At 35.6% G+C, this 17,361-nt stretch overlaps 1 pseudogene; it reads left to right on the top strand.

The window, feature by feature from the left end:
- The first annotated feature begins 209 nt into the window (after positions 1 to 209).
- LOC149550715 (DAR GTPase 3, chloroplastic-like) lies at positions 210 to 16,696 on the top strand (annotated as a pseudogene).
- The last annotated feature ends 665 nt before the right edge of the window (positions 16,697 to 17,361 follow it).

Genomic DNA, 17,361 nt, shown 5'->3' with positions numbered 1-17,361 from the left:
AAGTAGAGGTGAATATGTAAGTTCAAGAGGCTTGGCCTATAAATTGAATGTTCTTCAACCTAGGAAGGTTGTTGGTGTTGTGATGTATGGAATTTGAATCAATAAAGAGATCTTTGGTGGGAAATTAAGTGTATACAATTAGTACTATTTTGACAAAGAATCAAAGGAATGAAGTTGTAGAAGAGGTTCACAATGACAAGAAGACAGTGATGGGTCAATGCAAGACCACAAAAATTATAGAATTGGAGTCCCTTAATGCAGAGGTAATGAGTTATCCATGGACAATAAATGCAATTGAAGTGCAGAAAAATGAAGTAAAAATAGTAAGGTTAAAGTTGTTGAATTGGATGAAGCCATTGTTTTTGGAAATTGGTATGTTGAGTAGTCAAAGTATGGTATATATGTCACCAAGGAAAGGTAAACCTTGTGTAAAGATGAAAATATCAGTTCATATGGAGCAACTTTGAGTAGAGATGGTCAATCTCCTCCAATCATGTTGACTTGATAAGTTTTCATTTCTTCATCAATTTTTCTAGAGAGTGATGGTATAGCATGACCTATTCCTTTAAAAAAATTGTACTTGCATCTCCAAATTGTATGTGTTTTTTTATCATAGTTGACCAACTGATGATAATGTAACCTATGGCTATAACTTCCGTATCTAATTCAAAATCCATCACAAAGCACCTTTTCCCTAATCTAGTTGTGTCATCCCCTATTTGATTTGTTAACACAAAGACATAAATTGTGGGAGACATAAATTGTAGGAAAAAAAAACTTATTTACTATTATTTTACTCTTGTTCATATAAATGTCAAATATATACTTGCTACTACATACTACCCAACCAAAAATATATAGGGACTTGAGGACTACTTTTCAAAGGCAAGTGAAATAGGGGGAAGTTTACTTCTAGAATATAGTTTTCTATCTTAAACTTATAAGGAATCTTAAATAAAATATTTCATTTTCAAAACAAGGAAAAGAATCGAGTGTAGAAGTTGATGAAAGCTAACTTCAGTGCGCCAAGATCACCTGCATGCAAATAGACTATTGAAAGGAAATCATAGAAGGAAGGACCAAGAGCTTGGGAAAAACACTAAATGGACTAGAGAGAGAAGATATTGCAAACAAGGAAAATGTATTTCTATACAATATGCTAAAAGAGTTGAGTTATACAAAGTGAGAGCCCAAATATAAAGGCTTCAAGGAATCTTCTAGAACAAGCTAGAAGATGCTAGGAGATAAGTGTGACAACTAAGCATACATCCACATAAGGTTGAGAGACCTTGAACAAAGTGAGAGAATAAGTATGACTTAGGTAGGAACAAAATCCCATGTTGTCAACAACTTGTCACAAACTCCTACATGACAACTAAAGTCTAAATGCATTTATCTAAGTAAAATTAAGTAAATAGAATAAATAATTAATAAATTAATTATTAATTCTAACTCCCCCTTAAGTGCAACTTAGGGAAATGCCTTAAGCTCACAAAAGCTAAGATGAAATGCAGAATGGAACCCGACAATAAGGCCATGTTAGATACCCATGAACAAGGAAATCTTTGGAAAGAGGAGAAAAGGAGAAATCCCAATGGGAAAAACCCCTCTCCAAAAAGATATAATTGAAAATCCAGTGAAGAACTGAAGAAGCCTCCAACTAGAGAAATGTCCCTGAAAATAGGAACAAAAAGAGATCATGAAGAGCATCACTAAAGCATGAAGAAGCTACAACTCTATTATCAGAAAGAAATTGCTTATCTGAGGAACCTCCATGGAAGAAGGCATGAACTAAGTGTGTCTATATGGTAGATGATCCATCTCACTGAAATGCATAGGTAGCTAGCCACTACAATCACCTAGTATATAGGATCAGGTACTAAATACATAGCTCACACTAATGAACTATCAAACCAAGGAAGCATTAGAACAATAGAATAACCCCCACTTAATGCAAACGGGGTGCGATGACAAGCAACTGAGAAGGTGGGCCAATATCCTCTGCAACTCAAACCAAGAACGATGAGAGAGGGAAAGAGGTACAAACACCTATAAATACACAGTCACACTGACTCTTCATGGGGCAAAAAAAAAAGGAAGAAGGTACAAAAGCAGCAAACAATTATGCCCCCATGGTGCTTTATAAAATAACACAAGTACAATTGTCTCAAAATTTATTGGGCAAATCTATTTCATTCTGCTTCATTCAAGCCACTAAGAAAACTCTAGCAAACTTCAAAAACCACATCAAAACCCAAACAACCTTTCACTCATTAAAGAATACCAATCAGATTGTGTTGATAAATTAGTTGAAATCTTTTACTATGTCTTAGTTTTTGTGCCACCTACTCACTAATATTTCAACATTTCATTTTGAGTCTTGATCGAATTTTTTCCTAAAATTGTGTTGGGCCTCAAGAATAATGTTCGAATTTTTTTATTTTATCCTCAAAATTCATTTATGGGATTTTTTATTTTTTCCTTAAAATATCTTGATTGGTGTTATTGGTCTTAGGGTTTTTTTCAATTTTTTCATTGGGGGGTTTTGTCAAATTCTCCAACAAAAATTGTGCTTTCTTGCAGCTGTTTGGTCACACCTAGAGTTGCTAGGGAATGGTCTTCACAACGGTTTGCCAATTTTTCCTCAATCATGGTTTCTGATTCATATTGGTGTCTTTGGTTAAAACGAGTGATACCTTTGTTTACCAACATCAAGTTGGACGGTTTGTGGTTATCTTGGTCATAACATTCTGTGAATTTAGGGAGGGTCTCAATAGCAGTTGAGTGTTCTGAAGAGGACCAACTTTCTTTCCAAAAGACCTATAGATTATGCTCTTTGTAGAGTTGTTAGAATGATGATCGTTATAGTAGGGTATTAAAATAATGTAATGTTTCTTTAATGGTCATTTTAGTTGTCTTAGTTCATTAGGAAATTTCTATTTTCATCTTCAATTCACGACTGTTTCAATTAGCAACATCATCTTTCTAAATCTATTTAAGGAGCCTTCATCTCACCTGTTTAATATAAATATCAATTTATAATAACAAAAATATTTTTTATTTTATATGGTACCATTTTAAATGGAACTTTCATATTTGGAACTTTCTTTAAGATAAAATGGTTTTGACTGCATGTGACACTGTTGAAAGGCATTGGAAGCTCAAGTGAAATGAAATCATCAAGGTTGTGTGGATCTCCTTTCTAAAGAAATAAAAGAAGTCCAATTTGAAACTTTTTGTTTTGGAATTTATTTGATACTCATGAAAGGCATTGTTATCTTTGGTGAAGCCAAACCACCCAGGTTGCCAAGATCTTCATTCTACAAAAATAAATAGCTGGACCAATGGATAACAATATTAAGTTTTGTCTAGATTTGTGAATTCTATTTATAAAAGGTTTTCATACTCTTTTAAGGAAGTCTCATTTTTCAATGCACAAGAAGCCTTGGCATGGAAATCAATCAAAATGATCTTACAACCATGTATCTTTCACTCAATGTTTTCTCTATTTTAATACCTAGTGTTTGGAGTATTTGAAGATTGGTTGGTTAGTCTGTTTGTTATTAGATGGTATGAATTGAAGTTGTGATTATGAAACATGTTGTGATATGCCTTAGGTGCAAGCTTTCATTTCTTAACCATAAGCAAGGTTGTATTTATCTTTGAACCTAATAAGATTTTTGATGGGAGAAAAAATATTTTGGGTAATTTAGAGGTCTTTGTTTATTGTGTATAGTATAGGTAGTTTAATGCATACTACTAGTAGAGAATTATAATAGATAGTAAATGCAAGGTAACATTAGAGAACAACCTTTCATTCCATTAAATAGCAACCAGAGTTTACATCAAGTGATAAGCACAACAACAATGATACCAATGATAATGATGCCCTCTTCCATTTAAGAGAGTGGACATATAACATCCGAGGGGTTGCAATGTGAATTGTTGCAACCATACCTACCTACCCATCTACCAGGGTAACGACTAATGACATGATTAACATAAACTTTAGACAACAACTAACATTATACTCAACATCATCATTCCCCCAAAAAGAAAGTCATCTCTTGATGACGTACAATCAAATTGGAATGATGTTAAAACCCATAACTATATTGTACATAAGAGAATAAAATCAGGATGGGGGAGTCTGATAGTGAATCTCTAATGTTGTAGCCGTAGATGGTGGTGGTGGAGTTGTTGGTAAGCGAGCTTGCAACTTGTACACATGTTGTGCTTTGAGCTGCAAGTCTCAATCTATGACCAACTTCCTCTCCATCCTCCTCTTCATCATCATAGTTGCCTCTAATAATTTTGCCTCCTTGGTGTTGAGCTTTGCCATAGAACTCGTGGTGGGTGGCTCCAACACAACCTTATTTACCCTAGCTTCCTCTTGTTGAGAAACAAAGTATCCCTCTCTATCTACATGGCTTCCCTCTCTACTTGTATGGCTGCCCACTTTGTTGCCCATGCTTCCCTCCTTAGTCATGTCTCCCTTCACCATCCATAACTTAGTTGCTAACTCTATTCTGGCTATCTCACATGTATCTATGACATGTTCTAAGCACTGTAAGGTGTAGTAGCTTTCCCTGAAGACCTAGTAAATCTCCTTGACCAACACAACCACTCTAGTCTCTCTTGGTTTCTTTGAGAGTGCCTAGTCCTCTAACATGGCAAGGGACTTTGTTGTAGGCCACCCCCTAGATTCATAGCAAACTCTGAACTCCTCCGTACATCCTACTCATAAAAATGTCAAGAGTCTTCCAACTCCTCTCTCACCTCCTCTTGAGTCCATGACTGAGTAGAGCCTATTGCCCTTCTAGCTCCTACAACCATCTTATGTAAGGATTGCTCCACATCACCCTCTCTAGACTCCATGCTACTATGCTCCTATGCAAGGCCCTATTGCACACTTACTATCGCAGGTGTCTCCTGAGAAGGATCAATCACTAACTTAGGTAGAGTCTCTAGGTCTTTGGTGGGCTCAAAATCTATCTACTCCAACTCCACGGGCATTGGTCTCATTGGTGAGTTCTTAGCGTCCAAATCAACTATCTCTTGTGGGGTTGGTAGGTCATGTCGTGTCATGGAGAGGTGAGGGTGCCCCTAATCAGCCTCATCAATGTCATATTATGTTTTCTTAACTAAGAGTTTACTTGTATTATTTCTTTAGGCATCTCACCACCCCTAAGCCGTGAGGTTGAAAAATACTCTCTTATACCATTTTGGAAAGATGACAATGTAAGATAAGTTCGCATCAGGAAAATCATCATTAACTCCTTCCTATGATTCTTTGGACTTGATCCAAGAGAGTTGATCTACAATGATGTGGCTCTTCTTGGACCACATGATTATAGTGAAGGGGAATTCTTGTAGCAACAGTAACCATCTTCTCACTTTCCCCTTATAGTTGGCTTATCCACCAGGTAAATTAGGGTTTGGTAGTCCACATAGAATGTGAAAGACATTACCTAGAGGCAATGCCTGAACTTTTGTATGAAATAAATTATTTTGAGGGCCTCTTGCTCCATCATATTATAATTCTTCTTTGCCCTCGACAACAACCTAACACCAAAATAAATGGGGTGGTCTAAGTCGTGAACACCCACTTGTGCCAGAGTTGCACCAATTGTAAAATTTGAAGCATTCACATGCAAGTGGAATTCCTTGTCCCAATTGGGATATGCCAACATTGGTGCCCCACCCAATATAGTCTTTAATTTTTCAAGCAATAAATCTTGCTCAGTCCCCCAAGCATAGGGTTCCCCTTTCCATGCCAACTTGTCAAAAGGGTAGGATCCTTGCGACCTAGAAAGATATTAAATGTTGCAGTCTTAAGCACAAGATCCCAATCATCACCTACTAGTATATTGCATGGTTTTTCCTCATTCTCAAGGTTGGTGACCTACAAGGATGATTCTTCATACTTAGTTTGTTTTTATGCATCAAATTTGTGGGCTAGACTTATGTTCATGTGGGCCTCCCTCTCCTTGTATTCCCTATACTCTGGCCAAAACACATCTTTTTCTGACACTTTTTCTATTTCCTCCACCCCTAAATGTAACTGTAATTGTAGAATAGCTTGCAATCTTTTGTCTTTCAATGGAAGAGTCCATTCATCAGGTTTGTGTCATTCTCTAAACATACTTCCAACTCTAGAACCCTTCCAACATTATGTTCCATTCAATTCCTTCCTTCATCCAATCAGCCATGCTCTTTGTTAGATTCTGACTTTGGAAAAGGTTCAATCTCTTCACTCACCATTTGGATATGGAGGTGAATAACAAACTTCCATGTGCCGCTTTCCATGGAGAGTGTTTTCTTCCTATTGGGCTCTTTGCCATTAGTAACAATCCTTTATCAAGAATAGCATCATATCCCTTTTTTTTAGCAGAATCACTACAAAGTCTAACATGGGCAGTTGTGTTCCTATGGTCACTCGTTGGGCCATTTATGTCTTGAGGGGTTTGATTCCCTATTGGTCGGAACCCAATATAATGAAGGTCAGGGGCCACAAGGTAGGTTTTCCAAGTTTCTTCCATGTCTCCTCTGAAAGGACATTTACCCCAAACCTGTAGTCCATGATGGTGTCCATCAAAATAGTTTTGAGAATACCTATTTCTACAATTGTAGGGTGTCAGTCATTATTTACTACCAATAACATAGGATCCATTACCGACCCACTAGTAACATACATTAGTTGTACGATATTTGTTTGTGCAATGGTTTTAGTTTGTAGGAAGAAGGTACTCAATAGTGTTGTCCTCAAGTGAGGCATGGTACAAAATGAGGTATTGGATTTGGGCTGCAACCTCTATTTGTAACACCTGCCTTAAAATAGTATTCTCTGCTTCTATCTATCCAAAGTTGTTTGCCTTGTCATGTGTATCCTTTCATACCTTCATTTTTTTTCAATCTCCTCCATAACCTATCTTCTCAGTACTGAGATTGGGGTATATGACTTTGTTAGCTTGGCCCCAAGTGATGGTAGACACTTTTTCTTGACCCATGCTTATTGATATTGAGGATGTTAACATCAGGTTTCAGACAATTTGTATCCTCATGATCTCTAGGGCTGCACTATCTACATGAACATTGTGGTGTGTCCCCTTTTAGCAATCTTGGGCAAAGTGACTACACTGGTTGTATGTCTTCCATTGGATCATAGACTATTCCTTTGAATCATATTGTATCCAACTCATGTTGCTATTGTCATTATTTCCTCTCCCTCTACTTCGATTATTTCAAAATCCTTCGAATGATGCATTATTGTTTGTTTGTTGTGCAGTGTTTGTTTCCTCATGTATCGAGCACTTGTTAGCTCCTCATCTTTTGTTGTATAAACATTCCTTGGTGGAATGACCCATAACCCAACAAATGTTGCCAAATGTTTTCCTAAAGCACGAACCCTTTCTGTGCCCATTCTCCTTTAACTAGTTGGATTGGAGCCTGACAGGTTGTGTTAACTACCATGTGGTGTAAGGGTTAATTTCTCTAGTCAGCTCTTTGTCTCTTTGATGAAGTCATTGTCGCCTTCCTAGCACTGTCCATCGTGCTCTCGATGGTATTGTTCCCTATCGTACTACTCTCCTTCGACTTCTTCACCTTCAATGGCACCAGTTTGGTTTCCTTCCACTAACCTTTCTAGTAGTCCTTCAGCAAGTCTCTTCAACCACTTCCTTTGTTCTACCTATTGTTGTAGTGATAAAGCCCTCTGACTAGCCTCACTCACATTTGTAAGTTCTTTTCTACTTATATCTTTATTTAAAAAGCTTGTCATGCATTATTCTCATATATGGAAAGGAAACAACACATGATATAAAAGAACACTTGTATTCATTCATTATTTGTATACAATATATGTCACTGTATGGACATAATCATAACACTGTGTTCTCCTTACTTCATATTTATGTCTTAGGTTTTACTTCATATTTCTCTTACAACAAGTTTTCTCTGTCTCCTTCCTCCCTTTGGCAATAGTAGTCTTGCAGTACTTGTTGTCATCGATTCTCTTGATTGAGTTCATCGCATTGGTTTTGAAGGGCAAGGAATGCTTGTGCCAACAATCGAGGGAGATGGTACATCAATCAATCCACCACCAGGTTTACTTCAAGGGCACTTCACACAACATTCTCTAATATTTTTTCTTTTGCGGCTTCCCTTCACACATGGGTCTCAATGGATGCCTGAAGTAGTGAGATGAAGTCAGTTGTCAACTCCCATTCGCCTTTGAATAATTTTGGGTTCTCGTCTTCGAGCTCCTCATGGCTACTCTCACTATAGGCTATCATTTGTCCCATTGCTTTCCATTTGCCATCCACACTCTATTGCTTCTCAAGATTGTAGAGGCAACAACGCCAAATGTTTACCGCCTACAATAAAGGTAGTTTAATGCATACTACTGATAGAGAATTATGACATATATAAGTAAATGCAAGGTAACGTCAGAGAATTATCCCTAATTCTATTAATATCAATCAAAGTTTACAAGTGATAAGCACAACAACAATGATACCAACGATAATGATGCCCTCTTCCATCTAAGAGTGTACATATAACTTCTGAGGGGGTGTGACGTGAACTGTCGCAACCATAACTACCCACCCCTCAGCCATGCTAATGACCAACAACATGATTAACATTAATAACATTTTAGACAACACATAGCATTATAGCCGACAACAATTTTAATAAGGAATTCAGGAATATGACTTATTTTCTCTGCTGTAAAAATAAAAATAAAAATTGCTTCTATTATTCTCTTGGTTTGTGTAAGCTTTCCTAGATGTTCGACGATAAAACCACTTTACACAGAAATCAACAGGTAAAGTGGAATGTCAAGCTAGTGCCTCATCCATTTGGCATTTGTCTAGTCGTAATGAGTTGAAATCTTTCCCAATATTTGCATCTTACATTTGCAATTTATCTTTAGTTGCTTATTAAATTTTTAATAGAAAGTATTTGTATGATATGCCTATATCTGCTTGCTTTCTCTAGGGAACTGATCATTGTTTTTGGGAATGCATTGCCTATTTCTTCCAAAATAGCATTTAAATTTTAGTTTATTGGCATTAGTTGATTTTTAATGTTAAAAGAATAGCATTGAAAATTAAAGTCTAAATCTACTGCCAAGGTGGAGGAAGGGCTCTAGACTGGTCATCTGACGACTCGAAAGTCTAGTGGTTTTCTTAAGTCAGATATTGAACAGGCAGACTTCGATTTGGATATCAATCGCTGGCTAAGGTCATGACGAGTTCAGGTAGAGTTAGCATAACAAGACTTTCACCATTGCTCAAATGATGCCAATAGTCTTATTTTGTAGGTTCATGAGTGAATTCCATTGAAATAAACTCAACATGACTCTAGCCTTACAGAGCCACCCTTAAACATCACACATTAAGGGAAGAATTAAGCTTGTGAAAAATAAGTCAACTTTGACTATTTAACACTTTTGGTCTAGGAATTAAGCTTAGTGTGTGATGTTTAAGCTATTCCGCCTTACAGTGGTACCTAGGTCATATTGCAAAAGCGAAGAGAGAACTAAAGCAACAGCTGAAGTTGATGGATGTTGTCATTGAAGTACGTGATGCAAGGATACCTATGTCAACTGGACATCCAGAGGTGAAGTCTAATACTTAGATCTGGTTTGGCATGCCAGTAGTCAGATGACAAGTCTGGCTACTTGGGCATTTCAGTCGTGTCAAGGTTCTAATTTTTAACTTAGGAAATCAATTTGGTTGGAAATTGGTATTTCTATGAAATATTATATAGAATCTATAGATCATTCCTTCAATGCAGACTAATACAATTTCAAATTTGGACAGATGGACCTATGGATTGATGATAAGAAGAAAATTATAGTTTTGAATAAAGTAGACATGATCTCAACAGCAGACAAGAACAAATGGGCTACGTATTTCTCTAAACAGGGGATAACAGTAGTCCTAGCAAATGGCCAGCTTGGAATGGCAAGTAGCCTAGATTCTACTATTCTGCACCTACTCTGGTCAATTATTTGCAGTCAACAACATTTTGCAAAATAAATATGACTTATTTGAATTTCTCTCCGTTAGTGTGGCTGCTAGACTTGTGTGCTTTATATATTAAATGTATTTGAAAACATGGAAGAGTGCAGGGGACATTGAAGTTGGCAAGAGTTGCAAAATCATTATCTAACAATTTTAATGCAAAGAGGAGGGCTAAAGGACTTCTTCCTCGTGCGGTAGAGACTTACCAAATTTCAAGTGATTATGTATTACCTTTCATCTATTTGTGTGTGTTCTTTCATTTTTTCTATGCTCTATATATTTACAATCAACTGCAATGCGTGTTCTATGAAATGCGTGAAGAAATTGGAATTACACCTTATGTATTGAAAACTTTCTCAAAATAATTGCTAGCTTGGATGGAGCATAACATGTTTTGGTGAATCGCTATTTTGTGGATGTTATGGTTGAATTACCCATTTGACGATTTCATTGTTGAACTCGGGAAAAATTGGATTTAAGCAAGACATAAAATTACATTTAGACAATAGAGAATATGGTAACAATTAAAAATTATACTATAAGTATGTTTAGGGAGAGTGGAGAAAAATGGGTGCTAGCAGTTTTCTTTATGCATGTTTGTGTTTTAGATAAAAGCAGACCCGCGCAGGAGTGGTTGGGTATCCAGATGTTGGAAAATCGTCTGCTTAAGCGGAAGATCTGTGTAGCAGCATCTAGACCAGGGACCACCAGGCAATTGAAGTGCGTTTCATTCAACTGGTCCTGGCATCGTCAGTGTTCTGTTAACATTTTTCCTTGCTACATAGGCTTTCTGTTTCTCATGCATGTCTATTATCTAAATCATTGCACATTACCAAGATTTTCTTTTTTAATCTTTGATAGTACATGTTACCTCTAAGAAATAGGTATTTGAAATTCAATCAATGACATAGTAAGGAAATGTAATAGCAGATAGTTGCTCGGGAGAAATGTGAGCTTTTTATTGATATTTCAGAACATATTTAAGTTTAATTTTATGTCACTCACTGATTTTTGCACTTTGTTTATCTGCCTTCTTACAGAATGTGTAAAGGCATTCGCATAACGTTTGTTCAATGGAGATGTGAGTCAAGCTGCCTTCCGTATCTTATATGATTTTCGGAAAGGGAAATTTGAGCGGTTAGTTCTTGAGAGGCCTCCGTCCAATACCATATAAAGCCCTAGCATAATAGAGGTTTCAATATTTGATTGCGCTCCAATGGTTGCAATGGTGTTTAAAAAGCTGATTGATGCATATTGATATTAGCAAAATGATGTGTATGATAAATAGAAAGGCTAATATTAGAAGCAAAGCCCACTCAGCCTTTGCATCTGGCAGTGCACAAGTTCGAAAACTTGACTGGAATGCCCAATGAATCTTAGTGTCACAAAGTTCATATTTGTAAACCTACCGTGAGGTTGAAACTCAAAAAACTCAGACATGGTTAGTAGAAAGGTAAGTTTAGATCTTATCTGGATAACATAAGTTTTAACATTATTTTTTGCCAATTAGGTTATATGTTTGTTCAAATTCTAAAATTTCTGTCACCAGTGTATATTTTAAAATAAGAGTGGATGAGGATGCTTCTGCTGATTTTTTGCTCGTTTTTAAAAAGTTTTTACAGTGTTTTGGAAATGCAAGATAACTGTTGAGAAATATCTTAATAGTGGTGCTTTTATAGTATAAACTCCTATTCAAATCAGGAAGAGACACGTTATATGTTATGGATATATAATATCATATTGTTTTCATATCTCAGAGAGACATTTGACATATTGATGTAAGAAAGGAAAAAATCTTTCAGGCTCCGTCTGGTTGTCAGCATAGAAATTGAAAATTAAAATGGAAAATGGGAATAGGAATGGAAAATGACAATCTCAATCTTGTTTGGAATTCTTTGTTTGGTTGTACAAAATTGGAATAAAATTAAGTTTATATTTTAATAAATTTTATTTGTTTTTAATATATTATTATATTTCGTTAATTATTTCAATTTATTGTAAAGAAAATTATTTATTTATTTTCTATTTTATTCGATGAAATTAATTTATTTCAACATTTTTTAAATGAATAGATATAAACGTAAAAATGTTATACACAATAATATACTCGTGAAAGTAATAAAATTTGCTCAACGTTTATATACAAAATCATAAAAGATTTAGTCTCCATGATCATAATTAAACTGAAAACAACAAAATGGTCATTTCATTACTAAAATTGGAATCACCATAATGAATATTGTGTTTATAAAAACTAGAACAGAATTAAGTCTATGTTGAAACATGATTTCAGCTTTCGCCATGGAACCAATCTCCCTAGCAATTGTCTCCCTCACCATGCACAACTTGCAATCCTTCCTTTTTTCTTTTGTAGATTTTGATGTGGTTGATGTAGATGAGTCATCTTTGACCCACTCAAAGAAATTGCCACAATAATAACATATAAAATAAACATATAAAAGATTAGTAACAACCTTTCTTTTATCTCGACAACACAAAATCTACGCCCAGGATTATTCTTTGTACGTGACATCTTCATTGCCACAAATCCAACACCACATTGACACATTAGAAAAGTTGTCAAATCCATCGATCCTATATAAGTAATGAACAAATATAATGAGAAATTACAACAAAAGTGTACAATCTATTTTAATATTTGTATTCAATGGACTATGTTGTGACTTTTCAATCCAATCCTACTAGCAATGCAACTACCTCATGACTTAAAGCTATGAACACATGATTATTAGTTTATCTCAACCAAATGAATCTACATAAACAACAAGGGTAATTTTTCATACATTTCTTGTAGCCTGGATATGGCATATACACAAAAATACTTCCAACTGTAAATTGATGTCTAATAAGTATGCAATCTTTTAGATAATTAGATAAGTATAAGTGTATTCTTGTTATATTTCAACTGTATATTGTCACAAATGCCTCAACTCTCTCTCTCTCTCTCTCTCTCTCTCTCTCTCTCTCTCTCTATATATATATATATATATATATATATATAAAGCAAAGATAAGGTGGAGAGATTGAGAAGCACAATTTACTGGGATGGTGTTTTTGCAGTAGGGGTGTTGACATCACTATTTATTTTGAACTATATCACTTATACAACTGTTATTGACTACTATTGTAGTGTGAACAATTTGCCAGAGGCATTGAGATTGCAAGATAAAATGATAGATGAAGGACTTATATTGCCTAGCAACACATTTTCTATAAAAACCAGATTGCTCACCCAAACATCCATTTTCCAGTGTCACAAAGAAAAGTGATTTCATAGTAGTTAGAAACTTTATATTAATAAATAAACATTGATTCTCAATCACCTTATTTAATAATTTGATCCACTACAATATGTTTTGCTAGCTATGAAATATTTTTACATGAGGACTAATACTGAAGCTTGAATCCATAGTCTATTAGTTTCATCATAACGTTTGATTTCAATCACAAGTGAAGGAATAAATTACATTCAAAACAACAATCAAATGATGAAACAACACAATAAATTCATTGAAACAACACGATTTCATGTAGTCAATTTATAGCCACACATATAATACATTCAAGTGAAACAACATTTACAATAATGATATAAACATTATACAATTATAAACCAAAAACATAAACCAGAATCAGAACCATAAACATTTTACAATTATAATGAAAATGACTTGGTAATTGAAGAAACAACATTTACAATAATGATATAAATGGAACCAGATGTAAATCTGTTCATATTTATAATAATGATATAACTAGTAGCAGATGAAAATCTATTCATGCACATAACTGTTAAGCATCCACAATTGCAAAAGCGTGATAAAGTGAAAATGGAAATACAAATCTAACATGGAATGTTGTACTGGGGAACCATTCAAATCCTCCAAACTTATATTTGATCTTCCTTCTCCTCTTGGCTCATCTATAAGAACCCTTAGTCTTTTGTAGGTTCAGAAATAAAAGTGCCATAACACACAATCATAGTTTGTCAACTAAGTCTGGGTATGGCTTTGAGGGTTGCAAATGTAGCTACTATATCTTTCTCTTTATCAATATTTACAATATGAAACTCCCTCATGCCCGTATGAATGTCTTGGATACTTTTACATATGACATCCAAAGATGCATCCATGTTTGCCTTCCTCTTCTTTGGCCTCCTCGATGATGGTGTGGAAGGATTTTGTCTTACAGATGTTCTAAAATTATTTGTCCCAAGGAACTCTTCATCAAATTCAAGAGTGACATCCATAGGCGTATCAAAGGCCCCATCATCATTAAGGTCAATTGCCTCGTAAAAAAGGTGCCCATCTTCATTCGCTTGGGTTGTTGCAGTTGCATTTCCACCAGCGATGTCATTACCAACAATGACTATTAAGTCATTGAAATAGAGGAATGGTTGCCACTTGTACACTCTAGCATTCTTGAAATCCTTTCACTACATGAAGGAAAAATAAAGGAATTAGATATTAACTTTCATTACAATTGATTAAGAGATATTTTACTTACATATAAACATTGTGTAGAGTACATTACCTTTAACAACTCTCTCCGTACACTATCATCAATGTCCACGCACTGAGTACTTCATTACATGCAAAGCCGCTCACATTTCTCAAGTCTTTCATTATTCAATAAGTTTTCTTCCATGTTTTTAGTTTATTCTTGAAGTTATCTCTTACTATATTCATCTTCATATCTACATTAAATCTCTTTTTGATGTTGGTCCAAGCTTCTTTATGAAACCCCCCTTCACCTTTTCTTCCTAAAATGACTTGCTCATTGAGTAGATCTAGCAGTTTGTGCTCTCATGTCCAAACAACTTTCACATTTTTAGGTGAGGAAGCAACAACATTGATGTGAACCTCCTCATCAATGCTTGTCAAGAGATTGGTGAATGACATTATCACCAAATGTTAGCTGCAAAACTTTCAAGCAACTATCAACATACGGGATTCATTAGAATGTATTAAAATTGGGTGGGATTCACATTTAAACTCATTGAATACCTATCGCTATATATGACTTATATACAATGCCCTGAAATTGAAATGACGTTCTTGCAAGTCACATGCTTATTGGACAAAGTACCAAAGAAGTTAAATTATTTTACTTCAATTATTACTGATGTCTATTTGTCTAAAAGTTGATTTGATGTCTATTTGTCTAAAAAGTAGATTCTATGAAAGTTGATCTATGCTCATAAAGTAGATTCTATGAAAGTTGATCTATGCTCATAAAATAGATTCTATGAAAGTTGATATGATGCTCCAAATGCAAGTTCTAACTATGGCTACAGTTACCTCTAGTTAACACCAAACATTTCTCCAAACAATACGTTGGAATCAGGTGAAATGCAAATTAGATGATGTAAGAAAAATATATGATCATTTTGATACTTCGAAATAACTTTTTAGACTCAAAATACTAGACCTAAAAATATCATAGCACACCAAATGATATTTAAAATAATATGCTAAGATGATCCATAGTGTAAGACTAAACAGTATGCAGATAATTTGTGATCAATCTTTTGCTTAATAGCTAAGACTATTGTTGCAATATTAATTAGAACATTCAAATAATATGTTGAGATGATGCATGGTGTGAAACTAAATAGTGTGCAGACAATATGTGATCGCTGAGACTAAATAGTGTTTCTTAATAGCTAAGACTATTCTTTACATTTTATCTTAAGACCAAAATCAAAACTAAGAGTCATGAAAATAAAAGAACCAGTTCTAATTGACACTAGAACTAATCTCAAGTCCATAGACTAAATAGTGTTTCTTAATAGCTAAGACTATTCTTTACATTTTATCTTAAGACCAAAATCAAAACTAAGAGTCATGAAAATAAAAGAACCAGTTCTTAATTGACACTAGAACTAATCTCAAGTCCATAGACTTACTCTATTATGATCTCATCAAATATCAAACTAAATAGTGTTTCTTAATAGCTAAGACTATTCTTTACATTTTATCTTAAGACCAAAATCAAAACTAAGAGTCATGAAAATAAAAGAACCAGTTCTAATTGGCACTAGAACTAATCTCAAGTCCATAGACTTACTCTATTATGATCTCATCAAATATCAAGCACTAATGTAAATAAGTTATACAAACTCCTACATAAATTGAACATATAATGGAGAATAGATTCTCAAGAGTCGTCTAACTTATAAATGCACGTATAGACATTTTGAGGTGAATAGCTAAAGCCATTGAAACTTAAATAAAATAAAAGGCAACTACATGCATACAACAAGTATGAAAAACTAAAACTGCGGATGGCTTGCGACGGGCATCTGAGACGCTTCGCGAGCTAGGGCGCCCGTGCCTTAGCTCTATCTGTTATCTTCTCACGCTGCGGTGGTGGGTGTTTGGTGGTTGCAAGGTGCGGAGTGGGTGGCTCTGCTGTTGGGAGGCAGATTCGGTTTGTTCTTCGGCGGTGGAGCATTTGGTTGGACATGGTTGGAGATTAGTGAGTGCGGTTTTTTGCTTATTCCGTGCTGTATGCGGAAAGGGCAGCCTGTGGCATGGTGTTCTACAAGACTGAGGCTCTGGTCTGCGTTCCTTTACGAAGATTGTGCTGGTGCGGGTGGATTTAAGGTGGGTGAAGGCCCTTTCCCCATTCTTTGTTTGTAAGAATGGTTGATGCTAAGGCTGAGGCGGCTGGGAGAAGCTCTCAACTGGATTTTCGGGCAGCTGTAGGCCCTAAGGCTTCATGTCAAGGGATGAAGACCTTTGACAACAATCTGTTTGTCTCAAAATTTGGTACTGTTGATTTTGGAGTATCGAATGCTTCAAGGATTACAAAGACTAATGGGTGCCTCGAGAGATGTGAAGAGAGGCCGAAGCTAGTTATTCCAGCTGAAATGATTGCTGAAGACGTGGAGTATTACTCACATCACTCCTTATATTGTAATTTTTTGGGGATGAGAGTCTCTCTGCAATTTTTGGAGGTTTGGGCTCGAAGGACTTGGGAGCCAGAAGGGGAAATGGAGATAATTTTGTTGGCTAATAGCTATTTCATGGTTACTTTTAATTGCATAGTAGATCGCAATCGCGTATTTGAGGGTGGCCCTTATTTTCATAATAAGATCGAGTTGTTCATTAAGCCATGGCATGCTGGTTTCAATCTCGCAGAGGAGCTTCCAAATCGTGTCCCAGTGTGGGTTCGCTTGCCAAGATTTCCGGTGGAGTGCTGTCGAGAGGATGTGTTACACCTTTTGGCCTCAGTGCTTGGAAAACCTGTTGGGACTTCATCCCAGACCTTGGGTAAAAAGGTAATGACTTTTGCATGCATTTGT

This window comes from Cupressus sempervirens, chromosome 6 (assembly GCF_028749045.1).
Source record: "Cupressus sempervirens isolate cs-2001-9-10 chromosome 6, ASM2874904v1, whole genome shotgun sequence".
Lineage (NCBI taxonomy): Eukaryota > Viridiplantae > Streptophyta > Pinopsida > Cupressales > Cupressaceae > Cupressus > Cupressus sempervirens.
The sequence above is the reverse complement of the archived record's forward strand: the minus strand, read 5'-3'. Positions and strand labels throughout refer to the sequence as shown.